This window comes from Dreissena polymorpha, chromosome 3, assembly GCF_020536995.1.
Source record: "Dreissena polymorpha isolate Duluth1 chromosome 3, UMN_Dpol_1.0, whole genome shotgun sequence".
NCBI lineage: Eukaryota > Metazoa > Mollusca > Bivalvia > Myida > Dreissenidae > Dreissena > Dreissena polymorpha.
The window spans coordinates 147,760,624-147,776,678 of NC_068357.1; the positions used below are offsets into that span (position 1 = coordinate 147,760,624).

Below are 16,055 nucleotides of genomic sequence, written 5' to 3' on the forward strand. Positions count from 1 at the left end.
TAGCTCAAAAAGATTTCAACATGAAGATTCATGGGTTTACACTGTCTAGATATTGATGAGGAAAAGTGACATGCTCATGAACCATAATCCTACACTTTCTTAAATAAGAGTAATTGCCCTTTTTATTGTTTTTGTATGATGCAAACGTTACGGGCTATATCTCAAATACTATACACGATTTTACCATGAATATTCAGGGTGTGTCAATGAAAAGTGCCATGCACAAGAACCATAGCCACCACCCTTTCTTAAATGAGTTTCCTAAATGAGAAATATTGCCCTTTTTTATTATATAAGATTTCAACATGAAACTTTATTGCTGTATATTTACGAGAAGTGCCGTGCACAAGAACCACGACCTTACACTTTCTTAAATTAGAGATATTGCCCTTTGTTGTTTTTGTATGATGTAAGTTTTCAAAGATGTATCTTAAATACTATTCAAGATTTTTTTAAACATGAAACTTCAAGGGTGTATAGGTATCAATATGTCTGTACAAGAACCATAACCCTAAACTTTGTAGCTCTACTGTCATGAAGTGACATGGTAAGTTTATGTGACCGTGTGATGTCTGGCGTCCGTAAATCCGTACAATTTGTTTGTGTAGACAGTAGAGGTCACAGTTTTCATCCAATCTTTATGAAATTTGGACAGAATGTTTATCTTGATGAAATCTGGGTTTTGATTGTACTTGGGTCATCTGGGGTCAAAAACTAGGTCACTAGGTCAAAAACTAGGTCACATAATAGGTCAAATAATAGAAAAACTTGTGTAGACAATAGAGGTCGCAGTTTTCATCCAATCTTTATGAAATTTGGTCAGAATGTTTATCTTGATGATTGTATTTGGGTCATCTTGGGTCAAAAACTAGGTCACTAGGTCAAATAATTGAAAAAAAAGTCATCAACAATTTGTTTGTGTAGACAGTAGAGGTCAAAGTTTTCATCCAATGTTTATGATTTTTTTATCAGAATGTTTATCTTGATGAAATCTTGGTTAGGATTGTATTTTGGTCATCTGGGGTCAAAAACTAGGTCAAAAACTAGTTCGAATAATAGAAAAACCTTGTGTAGACAATAGAGGTCGCAGTTTTCATCCAATCTTTATGACATTTGGTCAGAATGTTTATCTTGATGAAATCTGGCTTGGGAATGTATTTGGGTCATCTGGGGTCAAAAACTAGGTCACTAGTTCAAAAACTAGGTCAAATAATAGAAAAACCTTGTGTAGACAATAGAGGTCGCAGTTTTCATCCAATCTTTATGACATTTGGTCAGAATGTTTATCTTGATGAAATCTGGGTTGGGATTGTATTTGGGTCATCTGAGATAAAAACTAGGTCACTAGGTCAAATAACAGAAAAACTGTCAACAATTTGTTTGTGTTGACAGTAGAGGTCACAGTTTTCATCTAATCTTATGAAATTTGGTCAGAATGTTTATCTTGATGAAATCTGGGTTGGGATTGTAGTTGGGTCATCTGGGGTCAAAAACTAGGTCACTAGGTCAAAAACTAGGTCACTAGGTTAAATTATAGAAAAACCTTGTATAGACAATAAAAGTCGCAGTTTTCATCCAACCTTTATGAAATTTGGTCAGAATGTTTATCTTGATGAAATCTGGGTTGGGATTGTATTTGGGTCATCATGGGTAAAAAAATAGCTCACTAGGTCAAATAATAGAAAAACCTTGTGTAGACAATAGAGGTCACAGTTTTCATCCAATCTTCATGAAATTTGGTCAGAATGCTTGTCTTGATGAATTCTGTGTTGGGATTGTATTTGGGTCACCTGGGGTCAAAAACTAGGTCACTAGGTCAAATAATAGAAAAACCTTGTGTAGACAATAGAGGTCACAGTTTTCATCCGATCTTTATGAAATTTGGTCAGAATGTTTATCTTGATGAAAACTGGGTTGGGATTGTATTTGGTTAGTCGGGTGAGGGATTCAGGGCCATCATGTCCCTCTTGTTTAAATACGAGTTATAGCCCTTTGTTGTTTTTGTTTGATTAAATTTTTCAGAGCTATATCTCATATAAAATACAAGATTTCAACATGAAACTTAATCAGTATATAGATATATAGGTATTAACGAGAAGAATTACAATACATAAAAACAATTACACGACTTTTGTTAATTTACAAGAATTGCTTTGTTCATACATGTGCACATGTAGATCAGTCATAAAAAAATCAGGCTTATATTGCCCCCTGTTTTTGTTTCATGCTTGCTCTTTCTTCTGCTGTGCTAGATCTTATAGATACAACATGTAAAGGTTTTAAAACCAAACTTTAAGGGTGTGCAGATATCAATTTCAGGAGAATTTCAATGCATAAAAACAATAACTGTCAATTCACAAAATTTATTCGGCCGGGCATATCAATTCTATGAATTGCTTGTTCATATACTGTTTTTAAGCCATTACTACCATGTTCTTTACAAATTAATTGTTTGTTTTTTGTCCTGATTCATTTGAGTTTAATACAGACATTAAAAGGGGCCTTTTCACAGATTTGGTCATGTTTTGAAGTTTGTCATTAAATGCTTTATATTAATAAATGTAAATATTGGATATAAAGAGCTCCAGTAAAAAATCAAGAATACAATTAAAAAAAGAAAAAAATTGTTAACCCTCAAGCAGGGCTCGAACCACTGACCCCTGGAGTCCTGGAGTAAAAAGTCTCCCACTTAGACCACTCGGCCATCCTTCCGGATACAATGACAGGTGTATTTTATACTTCATATAACCAATCCACGTTGTTTCCCAAAATATTACGACAACAACAGAACTCTCTAAATTATTAATTTGTTTCGCGTTGCAACGCTTTATAATTTTCAGGTTTTTAAATCGTCAAAAGATGCATATAATTGCTATTTTAGAGCATGGTAAATGTTCAGTATTACTCTTTTCTCACAAATATCATAACAAAACAAAAATTTGCGAATCTGAAACAACTTTTTTTTCAATTTTGTCAATTTACCCAACCATAAAAAGGCCCCTTTAAGATATCGTTTAGATAATAACATGTGGTTTTGTTTCTTAAATGACTCATGCTCACAATTTATCCTGGTTGTGGTTTCTTAGAAAGGTCTTAGCCAGGCATTAACCCAGTTGTACACAGAAGAAGAAACAAGAAATATCTTTAAAAAAGATATACGGCGTTGATTGTGGTCGATGTTTATGAACGATCAAAAGTTATCTCTATGAGATAAAAAGTAGCGGATGCCTTTTTTCTGCGCAGTTGTTAGCTACATCATAAGCAAATCAATTACGGGGTGTTGCGCCAGATTTCGTGGCTTATTTTGCTTTATGTGATATTATTACTCAGATATCTATATTTACAGAATAGAAAAACACAAGAAACATGAAAATAAACGAGTGCATATAGGTCAGCCGGCAATACTCGAATCTTATTTAATTGCATAATTATAGTATAGCGAATTATTGTGGTCATGCTTAATAAACTGGTCTAAATGGATAAATATTTCTAATTAATTTTATCAAAATTGGTCCTTATCATGCAAATTTTGAAACCATATTAAAAATCGATGATTGACATACCACAATAATATCGCCGAATATCTTTATTTAGTATCTTTCTGATCAAAACAGACTTCAAGTGCACAAAGTTTACGAGACGGCGTTTATATAAAGATTTCTGCAACTGACCGCAAACTGACCTTGATACCTTGCGGATTGGAATGCAATGCATTACAGTCACTACGTTATTGTCAGTAAGACACAATGATCGCAACCCCTTTTGCGAACTCCGGTGATGAACTGTATATAAACTCTGACTTTCACAAAATGACCGCGTATTGACCCGAAACCTCGCGGGTTGAAATGCAATGCAAGTAAGTACTAAATATGACAACATAGCCTTTAGTTAAACGCTTTTGCGCTGGTAATTCTCTGAAAATAAAAGGTGAACGCACAAACTGTATTTATGTCGAAAATTGATTGTAAAACTGTTCTATCTATTGGGCCTTTTCATTAGAGATAAAATTGTTTCATGCAGTAAAACAACGTTACAAAGACGCGGATATGTTTCCAATGTTCTGGTGTTATACTCAAATCAGCCAATGGAATAAATGAAGTGTATTCATTCGTACCTAGCCGCGGGAAATTTTATTTGAGTATTATTGGACACTTACAAAGGTCAAGTCAGGGTGAAAAGCTGGCTTATTCAGCTTACGCCGAAAAACATATTGAAATATATTGTCTGTGATAAGCATGAAATGGATATATTTCATGAATGTCTGAGAGTGTTTTTAGATTAACAGCAAAAAATGAGAAATATAGATAATTTGGATCTTAAGTAGGGAAATGATTACAAATATGTTAATTGGGATCTAAAATAAAGTGTTTGCAATGAGATGTTCACACATGTGACCACGTTGCAGATATTATAGCTAACATAGAGTTAGTGTCATACAAGGTAATGGATGTTACACGTGACATGTCATCTAACATGGTAGGTTATTTTTAATGTTTCTCAAAATCAATATTTGCATGTTTATCTCTTATATGCAAATCTGTGTGCATATCTAAATTGATTGATTTCTACTGAATTTCAATTATCCACGTGTATGTGAACATTCTAGGATATTAAACGAGTATATGCATATTGTGTTGTGTATTTTCAAAAAAAAATATTATGTAAGGTATAACTATAGTCAATATTTAAAAGTGGAATTTTAGTATAACACATGGCAACACATTAAATTGTAATGTCGTAATTTCAGCAAGGAATCATTTTCATGTATGAACTATTCAGTGCTGCTTAATGTATTTATCTGATTTTACAGTTTAAATGTTGTTTTTGATACCTCTTGAACATAAACCGTTAATACATGTATAGATGTACCTTTGCTCCTCTTCCAAATTCTGATTTCGGTTACCTATTGACAATATCAATAATTCATGGGGATCAGACAAGTTCAATTTTGTAAGCAAGATTGTGTCTGGTTTGGTTTCAATGTTTTACAAGTTTCCCAAAAAGACAGGTCTCAAACACATCCCGTACGAAAATGTTAGACAAAGTCCGCCAGAAACTAAGACGGAACCCACCCTGAAAATGCAAAAATATCTTTTTCCTGCTAGCAATACACGGTCACTGAATTCTGAAATAAATCCGTCTAAGAAAATCTTAACAGGAAAACGGTCCCTCTAAGGCGAAAAAAGAAAGGCGTATCTTTTTCCGTGTTAAATGAGCGGATAATATTACTTTGCTCTTCCACTTAGGGAGAGTTTTTCACTTTGATAAATTTTGTAGACGGAAATTTGGACTTTGTTTTTGAAGTGTCAGGCGGATTTTCAACTTAGACTTTTGGACAAGGTGCAATTTTATACTTAGAAATTATTGTAGATATTTCTATCTGACTAAAAATATTTATAGGCTGATTATTATGCCTAACAAAAACTAGGGTATTTGATAGACATTAACAATTTACCTGTATGAAATAATGGGGCGGACTCCGGGGCTAATCGGGGCGGAATTGGCACGTTATGTTGGAATTATGCCCGTACAAACTACAACTGGCGGAATGAGTTTTACGCCCGGAACTAAAATTATTTCAGGGCATAATTCAACAGTTTTTTCAGGGCGTAAAACAAATCCGGGCGTATTTGTATACTGAGTTTTTGTATGATGGAGGTTTGTGAATGGAATTTTGCACTTTGTTTCTTTTGCGGGGCAAAATTTTATACTTATAAAATATTTGTGCAGCCACATGACGGAATTTTGAACTTAGTAGTTTTAACAGAGCATAATATTGGACTTGGCATTTTTCTATGAAGCTGAACAACAACTTAATAAATTTAATTTAAACCAAAGTACAGAACAAAATATTACCATTAACTTATAACTTAATAAACGTTTTTAAATAAAAATATTTATTTTTATTTATACATTTGTACAATCAATAAACATTCATTATAGACACAACTATTCCAGTCACTGTATAATTCATACAGCATAAAGCTTTGATCTAATTTATGATGTTCATGTTCAGATTCTAACACATATTTGGGAGTATTTTTATACTTAATTTGTGCGCAGCTGAAAAGGAGACAGACTTGTGAACTTGTGATCATGAATTATACTCTTAGATTTTGCATTTATTGGCATTGCTGGTAAAATAAATTAAAAATTTAGGACATACATGTAATAATAACACATTTTAAATATATTTTATCTATTGCTGACTTTGACAGTTTCCACTAATAATTTTAAGTCTGAGGGATGACCATGCATTACAAATCTATTTTAACATTTTTTTTTTAATTCGCTCCTTTAATTCTTCTTATTTTTTTTGCAAATTTTGCCCCTTTTTAATAATTATTTCATAATTACAGTAATGACTGTAAAGTTTAATAAAGAACAATATTAAGAAGTGAAACTCCAGCTGCTGGAGCAGTATTGAATTCTCATTAAAAACAATTAGTTGGTCCTTTATTAAAGGCAAGTGACCGATTGCCCAAACAGTACAAAACAGCACAATACAGCACAATACAAACCAACATAAACACAAAATATGAATAAAGCTGGGGTCACCGCCTTGGAACGGTCAATGCAAAGCATTGGGGGTTTAAACCGGTTATAGAGCGCTCAACCTCACACTTGGCCCAGCAATATTCATAATATATTTAAGTGTAAATAAAATTTAACGTCATAGCATTGTAACTCAAATCAAACAATAATAAAAGGGAATTAAAACGCATTCAATTTAATTACAATTTAATTACGCAATGGTATTGAAGATACCAGAGCAACAGAGTTACAACTTTTTGACGAACGGTAAAATGAAACTACAAACAAGTGTCGACTACATTCCTTCTTTATAGAAAAAGATTTAAGAATATAGCGTCATTAAGTTAATATTTCAGATAATCATCGCGCAAATACAGGAAGAATCAGCAATAATGGGTGTAAAAATTCCATATTACATTGCTTGGTTGTTTATGTGACTGCTAAAAATTAAATTAATAATAATTAAATAAAAAAAGAAACGCCTATCAGAGAGAAAATATAAATAAAATTGAACGTTATAAACCCAATTACCTATGCATGTAGCTTACAACTGGAAAGTTGATCGTATGACGTCAGAAAATCCATGTACCCAGGAACAGAGAAAGAGTTATGACGTAATTGACAGGCGAAGACACAATGACGTGAAAAAAATCTAGGGGCAGTTCTGTAAAGTAATAATAAAACTATTAATGGGGGGCTACTGCAAAATTGTACTACTAATAAAACAAGTTTAGTTGATTAAATATTAAGAATCAAATATATAAAAATAGTAATTCCATTAAAGCGACATTATTGGAATCAAACAGTATATAGGTGTTTTGACAACTGAAGACAGAAATGATTTGATGTACGATTTGAGTCCAAATGTAGTTTTCATGCAGATTTGTTCATACGACACAATGACACAATTTTATTCAACAGTGAAAAATGCCTATAATGTAGTTTTCATGCAGATTTGTTCATACGACACAATGAAGACTTGGTTGTTTTTATCATTTTAAGGTTTCCTTAACCCATTTATGCCTAGTGGACTCTCCTATCCTTTTAAATTTGATCAATTTATTTCCAAAATTAGGGATGTCTAGTATATTTATTTCTATCTTTAACATATTTCTTAATCCTTTTAGCAAGCAGCGCATCATGCGGCGTCTCATCTGGGTCTACGCTGTTTGAGAGGGCCTTTTTTCTAGAAGTTAGGCATAAATGGGTTAATAACAAAACACACAACAGTCTATTTAATTAATTACTCTATAATAATTTTTTTATAGTACTAAAGATTTCCCCAGTCTGAAACACCATAAAAATGAACATAAATATACCAATGTTGATTTAATCTCAGATAAAAACTGACGGTCAGCTGACTTGATCATGGTATTTTGCTGCCCCAAATACTCGCTGAGCACTGAGTCACATCTGTACATGTTTATAAACCATCTGTGCTTATCAGGCTTCAGTGGATTGGTTAATAATTCACAGGAAGTGGTAGAAGTCGCTGTTTGAATTGAAAACATTGAGAGCGGTTAAGCAAATTACTGACTGAACTAAATTGTCAGTATAATGTTAAGCAAAATGAGGACTATACTGTAGTGAAAAATGTCTTTCAGGGAGTATTGTGTAAAAATCAATTTGTATTTAATACAATGTGGAAATGAACAATAAGTTTTTTGCAAAAGAGGTTCAAAGTGGCTGGTTTAACTGTGATTTGGTCTCATCAAATTCCTGTGTTTTTGGAATAGTCTGCAGAACAGCATAAAAGGTTTGTATTTTAACTCCTACAATTTCCTCTTATTTAGATTATTGACTGCCTATTATTGTTATTGTATTTGTGTACTGTCCCAGTGGGAAATGTAAAAAGATGATAAAAAGTAGACGGGCATTTGAAGGAAAAACAACACAGTTTGAAACTAAAATGAAAATACACAAATTTCTTTGAAATATATAGTAAGTACTTAAATTAACAATTCATTTTCAGATTATGTCATGGAATTGGGGAGAAAGGTTGCTGGTGGCATAACATTTCCCATCTCGGACCTGACGAAAGGCGCATCACAAATTGAGGAATTCGTTAGAAAGAAAGCACTGTTGAAAAAAATCATCTTGTGAAAAAATGAACTTTTTTTTATATTTGCTCTGTGTGCCTCGCCCGGATGATGAGCACAAAGCGGTCCTTGACAAAGGAAAGCTGGATTTGTTGATAGGTAAATGACAATTTTACTATTGAGTTTGAAATAGTTAAATTCAAAATAAAGATTTATTCGAATTATACGATTAGTGCTCCTGGGCTAGGCCTAATAACAGAGGGTCACAGTACCGTGCCGCCCCAAGATCCAAACCTGCCCCCTTTGACCCCCAACATGCCCTTAATTGGATCTGATCACATTATTTTACAGGAAATTCAATGAATTTTCAATAAACTAATTTTATTTTAACAGTGAAACTAGTTTTATCAATACAAAAAAAAAAGAAAAATGAAAATGCATGTAATATTAAATAATATGCATATATGCACATGTTTTTTTAAATATTCCACAGGGATAATATCCAAGCACGTTCAAAAGTGCACTATATATATTGCCTAATTTGGACTCTGCCTTTTTCAATCCCAGCTGCAGGGCTCTGGATTAGATAAAAAGTTTGAAAAAGCGATTTATTCTACATAAGTTATCAACAGAATTTGCAATAGGTGAACTTAAGTTGTACTAAATATCAATTTGCATATCAGATTATGTCATAGGATGGGTGAGAAACGCGGACCTAAACAATGCTGTCATTGAGGGGAATTCCTTCTCAAGAAAGCAGTTAAAAACACGCCTTCAATGTGAAAGAGTGAACTTTTTTAATTTGGCCTTGTATAAGTAAGAACACTTTGTTTTTTTAAAAAGTGCAAGGCTATCAAATCATTTGTTTTATGTATATACATGTATGTATTATGAATATTTGTGTTGTATGTCTTTTAAAGCTACATTGTATCTTAAAAGTACCATAGAAATGCGGAACGAAAATGCGTACATTTTCAACATAAGTTTCGCTTTTTTTTGTGACTGCGGAAAAAATGCGGGGATTTTCAGCATTTGTTCCGCATTTGCAGAAGTATAAAGTATAAAATGGTGATCCGTCTTTTAAAAACGTATTATCTTAAAATAAATATAAAGATACTATGTTAAATATATCTTGTCATAATTATGACCAGTATTTAGCTAACCTGAGCACAAAGTGCTCATGGTGAGCTTTTGCAATGCCTTTTGGGTTTTTTCAAATGGCCTGTCCATATATGGGTATATTTACAATATGCATGTAATCCGATTTCCGCCCGGTATCTAAATTACGCCCGTAATCTAAGTTATGCTCATAATTTTAACATTTCGCTTGTAATCTGAATTCCGCCCGTAAACTGCTTTCCGCCCGTAATTTAAAATTTCGTCCCGCCTCATTTACATATTTCGCCCCTGTTTTCCACCCGGATTACGCCCGGAATCCGCCCCTCTTCTTAAAATCATATAGAGAAAAATACGCCCGGAAATATTTTTTACGCCCGGAATTTAGTTTGCAATTCCGTGCCGATTCCGAGCGGAACATTTCGTACAGGAACAGCGCAGGACGTGAGCTTCCTTACTAAAGGGTTCCTTCACAATGCCTTACTGTCACCATATCTTTTATGCTTTTTCCAAGGCGGACTTTTTTCTGGTTAAGGTTTTCCGTGTAATTTTTCCGCCTAAGCACAGAATGATCTTGGATGGAAATTTTTCCTGCTTAAACTGTTTTACGCCTATTTAGGCGGTTTCCGTCTACCTAAGCGGAAAAAATTAGCATATTTCGAGCCCTATTCTCCTTAAGGTCCTGCTAAAGCACATTTACGCTTTATAGTAGAAAAAGACGGAAACCGCCTTATTTTTCTGGGTGGTTTTCACCTAAGGTATTGGCGTACTTTTTCGTACGGGATTCAAACTATTAATTTGTAAGCAACACTTACAACACTAAAAAAACATTGCACAGGGCTTAACAAATAAATTATAAAACGAAATAGTGATTCTTTTTATGAATAGTCCAGTGCACCTTTATAACTTGTGCGATATCTTCTTATCTACAAACTATTAATTTAATTTAGTTTTAATTGTTGCGTTGGCTATAATTCTTGTTTTTTCAATATATTGTATTTTATTCTATGTATTCAACATAAAGTTCTTTTAATAACTTAATTGTAATGGCATATTTTTGTTGTTAACAATATTTGGCATCAAGGGAAAGTGGAGTTTGTAAAAATGATATGAATCAACAGATAAACAACCTACCGGTGTACAGGGTAAACATTAATACAATGTTGTAAGTATGTATGCCGAACAATCTCAAATACAATCAAACATTCCAAATCCCCGCCCAAAAAGAGTATTAAAAATACTTGCGACGGCATAAAATCACACATTAAGGAAACTAATTGTGCAAAAAACAGAGGTTAAGTTAATATAGGTCAATGGGAAAGCATGTGGAGGGTTTACGTTTTATGGCGCTCTAAACTTCAGGCTTTTAGAGAATTACATAATATGCAAATAAAAATTACCACATAGCATGTCAAATAAATCTTTATATAACTGATAAAAGTTAATACATTTCCATTTAATTAACATTTGATATAAAATATTTAAATAAAAATTCATAAAAGATTACAATTACTAATGCTATATTCATTTGTAGATTTGAACCAACATTTTATGATTTATGTAATTTAAAGCATTATTTAGAAAAAAAAGGTTGACAGAAGGTACACACATTGCTGGAATAAAGAAAAAAAATCATATTCCATGAAAGTGACCGTCTAGTAAATGCTGCTGTTTTATATAACTGTTAAGGTTTTACGTGATTTCTGTGATTAATCGTTTTCACACACACTTTCTCAGTCTTGAATTCAATAATACAGATACAGCACCCCAGGCAACCCGATACGTTGTGATTCGTGTAATACCATAGGGGACAGTGCTGTGTATTTTGGCATGAACTTAATAGGATAAGTAAATTGGAAAAATTAAAAACTTTAAAGTCCAATTTGAAACAACTGTGTACTAACATTGATAACAAAGGTATTGGCATACATGTAGAAAAGATCCTGACACATTTTCTTAAAAAGTGAGCGAAATGTGGCTCCCCGTAGTAGAAGATCTGGCAAAACGGGCAATGTTCAGGCATTTAGGGGAGAAAACTGCTTTAATTTGCAAGCCACTACAATAATTAAAGGATTTATACAAACTCTCACATGTCTCCCATAACCTCTCAGCAGGGTTTCTCCAGAAAACTATTTATTGTGGAGAAATTTGCGTTTTTAATGATCATGTTGGGAAAACATGGATACCATCTGGGGAAGACCACGAAACTTATGTGGGCAGTTCCTTTATAAATCTTTTTCGTGACAAAAAATCTATTTTTCAGCCATTTATTTGCAATTTCTTTGCTCTGTAGAGGCCTATACTAAGTGCATGCCGGCACATATGCATACAAATGTACTTTGAATGCTTTTTAGTATATTCTATGATATTCTTTGCCTTTCATCTAACATCATTTCAGAAACTTGAATCCTTTGTCTTATACACAACATAATTAAAAATGCATTTTTTTTTTCAATCTCTTAGCAATTCAGATATAATAATAATTCAATTACAATAACAATTTATAACAAATTCAAAACAGATTCCATAATTTAGTACCTACATAGACAAACATACTTTTCTCTGTTTTGTTCAATTATCAATTAATCAGTGTTCAATAAGTGTTTCATGTTCTGTTTTACGAACAGCTTTGTTGAAATATAACAATTTGAATATAGTGGTTAAATGAATATACTCTTGGATTGTATTATGCATTCCAAGCTGCTGCAAATTATAACTCATATCTAGTATAAAACTGGCAAGAAATTACGAGATTTATGAACATACAAACACAGTTGGGTGAATCAATTACGGTGTAGCTACAAAATGTACGTTCAAGCAAAAATCCTTACTGCATGCACGTATACGATAATAGTAGTGAAGCGTGGTAATGTCTGGGAAAATTGAAGAACACAGAACACATGTATATACATGGACGAACGTGTACAGTAATAAACAAAAAAAGTGTGCACGGATGCGAAGAATTTAATTACCTGTATTATATTGGAACATTACTCTATAAAGCGTTGCAATGCGAAACGATTGAATAATATGTAGTAAAATGCTTCTAATTATATGGGTACGATTTTAATGAAATCGTAAATTCAAGTTTATTCTTGATTTGTGTTGGGATCATAGCATGTTAACATAAAATATTCATATTAACGTGCTTGCAAAAAAATTCATTCAGTAATACGCCTGAATGAGCTACAAAAAACAAATGATGGAACGTACATTTTTTATGCATTACTAAAGCTAAGACAAACCTTTGAAAACGAAACGGTCATGAATGTCAAGGAAAGAAAGGACATTTACGCAATAATATTAATAAGTCATTCATGTTATTACATTACAATTTTTAAAGATATTAAAGGCCACTAGCAAAGTTATATGTAGACATTTACGCAATAATATTCTTAAGTCAATCATATAATGACATTACCATGTATTAAAGTATAAACTTCCAATAAAAATATATTAACACCAAAGTACCAAAAGGGTAATACAATATATGATAAAATATGTACATTTTTCTTAATCTAAGATAAGCAAATAGTAGCAAAGCTTGTTTAGTTTCAATTGAGACATTATTGAGATAAATGTTACGTAAAATATTAATTGATGTTGTAAGACAAAGGCACAACTTTTAACATTTGTAAAGGCTTGTTCAGTTCGATTTTCCCGTGGTTCTATTGCACAAGTACTTGATGCATTGTTGTGCCAATCTTATATTCTTTATTCATCTTTTAAATCAAACCACCTAAGACTTATTAACATGTAAACTGTAATATAAGTTGAAATTCTTTTAGCTATTTACATAATATCATAAACATAATTTAGATACAATTCTTATTGCAGTCTATTATTATGCGACATGAAATTTTATTACAAAATACCTTGTTCACCATCATTAAACAACAATTCCAATGTAATATCCGCCTCCCTACCTCAAAAGTCAAGGTCAATGAAGCTGTTTTTCTGGACAGTAACATTTTCATTCATCATGCAATTTTAAAGTAACCTACCATGCTCAACATCATTAGATAACTTCTCACTGCATCATTATTAAAGGTCACCTTAAAGGTCAAAGGGCTGTAACTTTGTAATTTCTTCACTGAATTCACTAAAAAATGGCCACCACTAAGAGATGGCGTGTTGCCTGTAAAGCTCGTCTTTATACCTAAAAGTCTAAGGTCACACTTAGCATATGTCAAATTTGGCAATAAAAGTTTGTCTTAACAGTAATTAATCATTTATCTTTCATTTTTCAAATAACTTTCCATGAATCATCGCCAAAAGGAGCTTGCGAGTTGTTTGCCACACGGTTGTCCTATCTCGAAAGTCAAGTCGTAAAAGTTCAAAATGGGCCTTATGCTTGTTCGAACTGTAATGTTTGTCATTCATTAAACACTTTTAAAATAACTTAGCACATGACAACCATACAAAGACAATGTGTCTTTGTTCAAATCTGTCCCCCTACTTAAAACGGCAAGGTAGACTTAAATATCGAAGGTAATATTTGTCCTTAAACAGCTTTCAAGTCTGTATCGGTAACTTAATAATGTATCATATAATTTTGAAATAATTTACAGCTTATGTGAACCAAATTGAGAAATAGTAAAAACTGTCTGCTCACCTGAAATGTAAGGGTCACTCAATAAGGTCAAAGGATATATTAAGACATTAAACAGCTTGTCCATTCGGTATAAAATACATACATTTATATATGTATGAGGTCTATCATATATGTTATTCACCATTAATCATGCAATTTACAAATAAATCTGGCAACTATTTTAACCATCAACAGAAAAGAACAAAACATAAATTGTATTCATATAACTTGAACATTTACCGTTCATCTTTACATATACATAACTGACAATATATAAGCAATAAGCAATAAGCATATGCCTAGTAATGCGAAAGTGACCAAAATAGTACATAAAAAGGTTTTAAAAATGCACTTAGGCCATCATATTACTCGTTTGCATTCAATTTATCAGTTCTCATTTTAAAAGCATTTTTACAATATATCGCGAGTTTATTTAGGACTTTGGTTTTAGTATTTGTTTACAAAAGAATAAATTTATGCATACTAGGTCGGTTATAATAGAATTTTTTAATATACATTTTTCTTATATCTGTATAAAGAGGAAATACAATCACAAAATGGTAAACCATTGGTTAAAATTCAAGGTTACACTAAAGACCAAAAGGCAAACACATGCATTTTTCAGCTTGTTCCTCTTTAACATAGCGCTCAAAATGTTGCTGAAAGCAATATAGCTAGTAATGTTTATTTTATGCCCACTATTTCATTTGATAAAATTTCAGTCAATCATATGGATTGGATACTTAAATTGCCGTTATTGACAGCTGTTTCTCAACATCAAATTATTGTATACTCTGTATCTCTTTAATGCAGATCTCTGTGAAAACATATAACTCTTGCCACTGATTACTGAATTTTGTGTGTCCAGGTGTATTTCCAGGTGACATTCTAGGATATATAACAAGTGACGAAATCAAGATTGTGTTTTGCACTTGAAAATATTTCTCAAAAGGTTAAGCAGTGTGTAAATAATGTGAACACATCAACAATTTGGCCACAAGTATTTTAAATAACAAAGTTTTTTGGGGAAATATATATTACTTATTTATAGCTTATTGTTCTTCTGTAGTACTGTTATCTGTTTAGCATAATAGTAGTGTTAAGTTGGGCACACTAAACTGTTACGTACAATGGTTGTATAAGTCTTACAGCTTTTAAATATACACTCTTTTATCAAAAAGCATTCTTTAACATGACATGATTTTAATGTTTAAGAATTATCATTTTATTATAACAAACGGCATTATTTTGAATTGTTTTGCTGTAATTTCAGCAGCAAATCATTCACATGTGTGGGATATTCAGTGTTTTTAAACATGTTAACCTTATTTTGATAATTAAAAAAATATATACTTTAATACTTGAAATTACTACAGTTTAAATATTGTTTCGAATAGTTGTTGAAAATTAACATTAATACATATATAGACATGCATTTGATTTTGTAAATTCTAATTGAGGTTAATATTTACACAAGAACAATAATTCGAATGGATCAGACAAATTAAATTGTTCAAGCAAAATTGTGTCTAGTTTTGTTTTAATGTTTTATACATTACCCAAAACATCAGGTCTTATAAAAAATTCCTAATATTAATTTTGAAGCAACGTTCGTTAGTAAAAACTGTGTACATTTCATTAAAAATAATGTATATATCAAACTAGCGTTTTTAATAGACGAATGCACTTAACTGAACGTTTATAAAATGATTTTTTTTCTAATCAACAAGCTATTATTCGTTTAATATTTTCATTTCCTTTACTTCACAAAC

The 16,055-nt window shown here is 32.1% G+C and overlaps 1 long non-coding RNA gene across 1 annotated transcript; it reads left to right on the plus strand.

The window, feature by feature from the left end:
* The first annotated feature begins 4,207 nt into the window (after nucleotides 1-4,207).
* Nucleotides 4,208-8,726, plus strand: LOC127871923 (uncharacterized). The gene is made up of 3 exons (XR_008045615.1): nucleotides 4,208-4,618; nucleotides 8,011-8,290; nucleotides 8,507-8,726. It is a non-coding gene; the product is annotated as an uncharacterized LOC127871923 (long non-coding RNA).
* The last annotated feature ends 7,329 nt before the right edge of the window (nucleotides 8,727-16,055 follow it).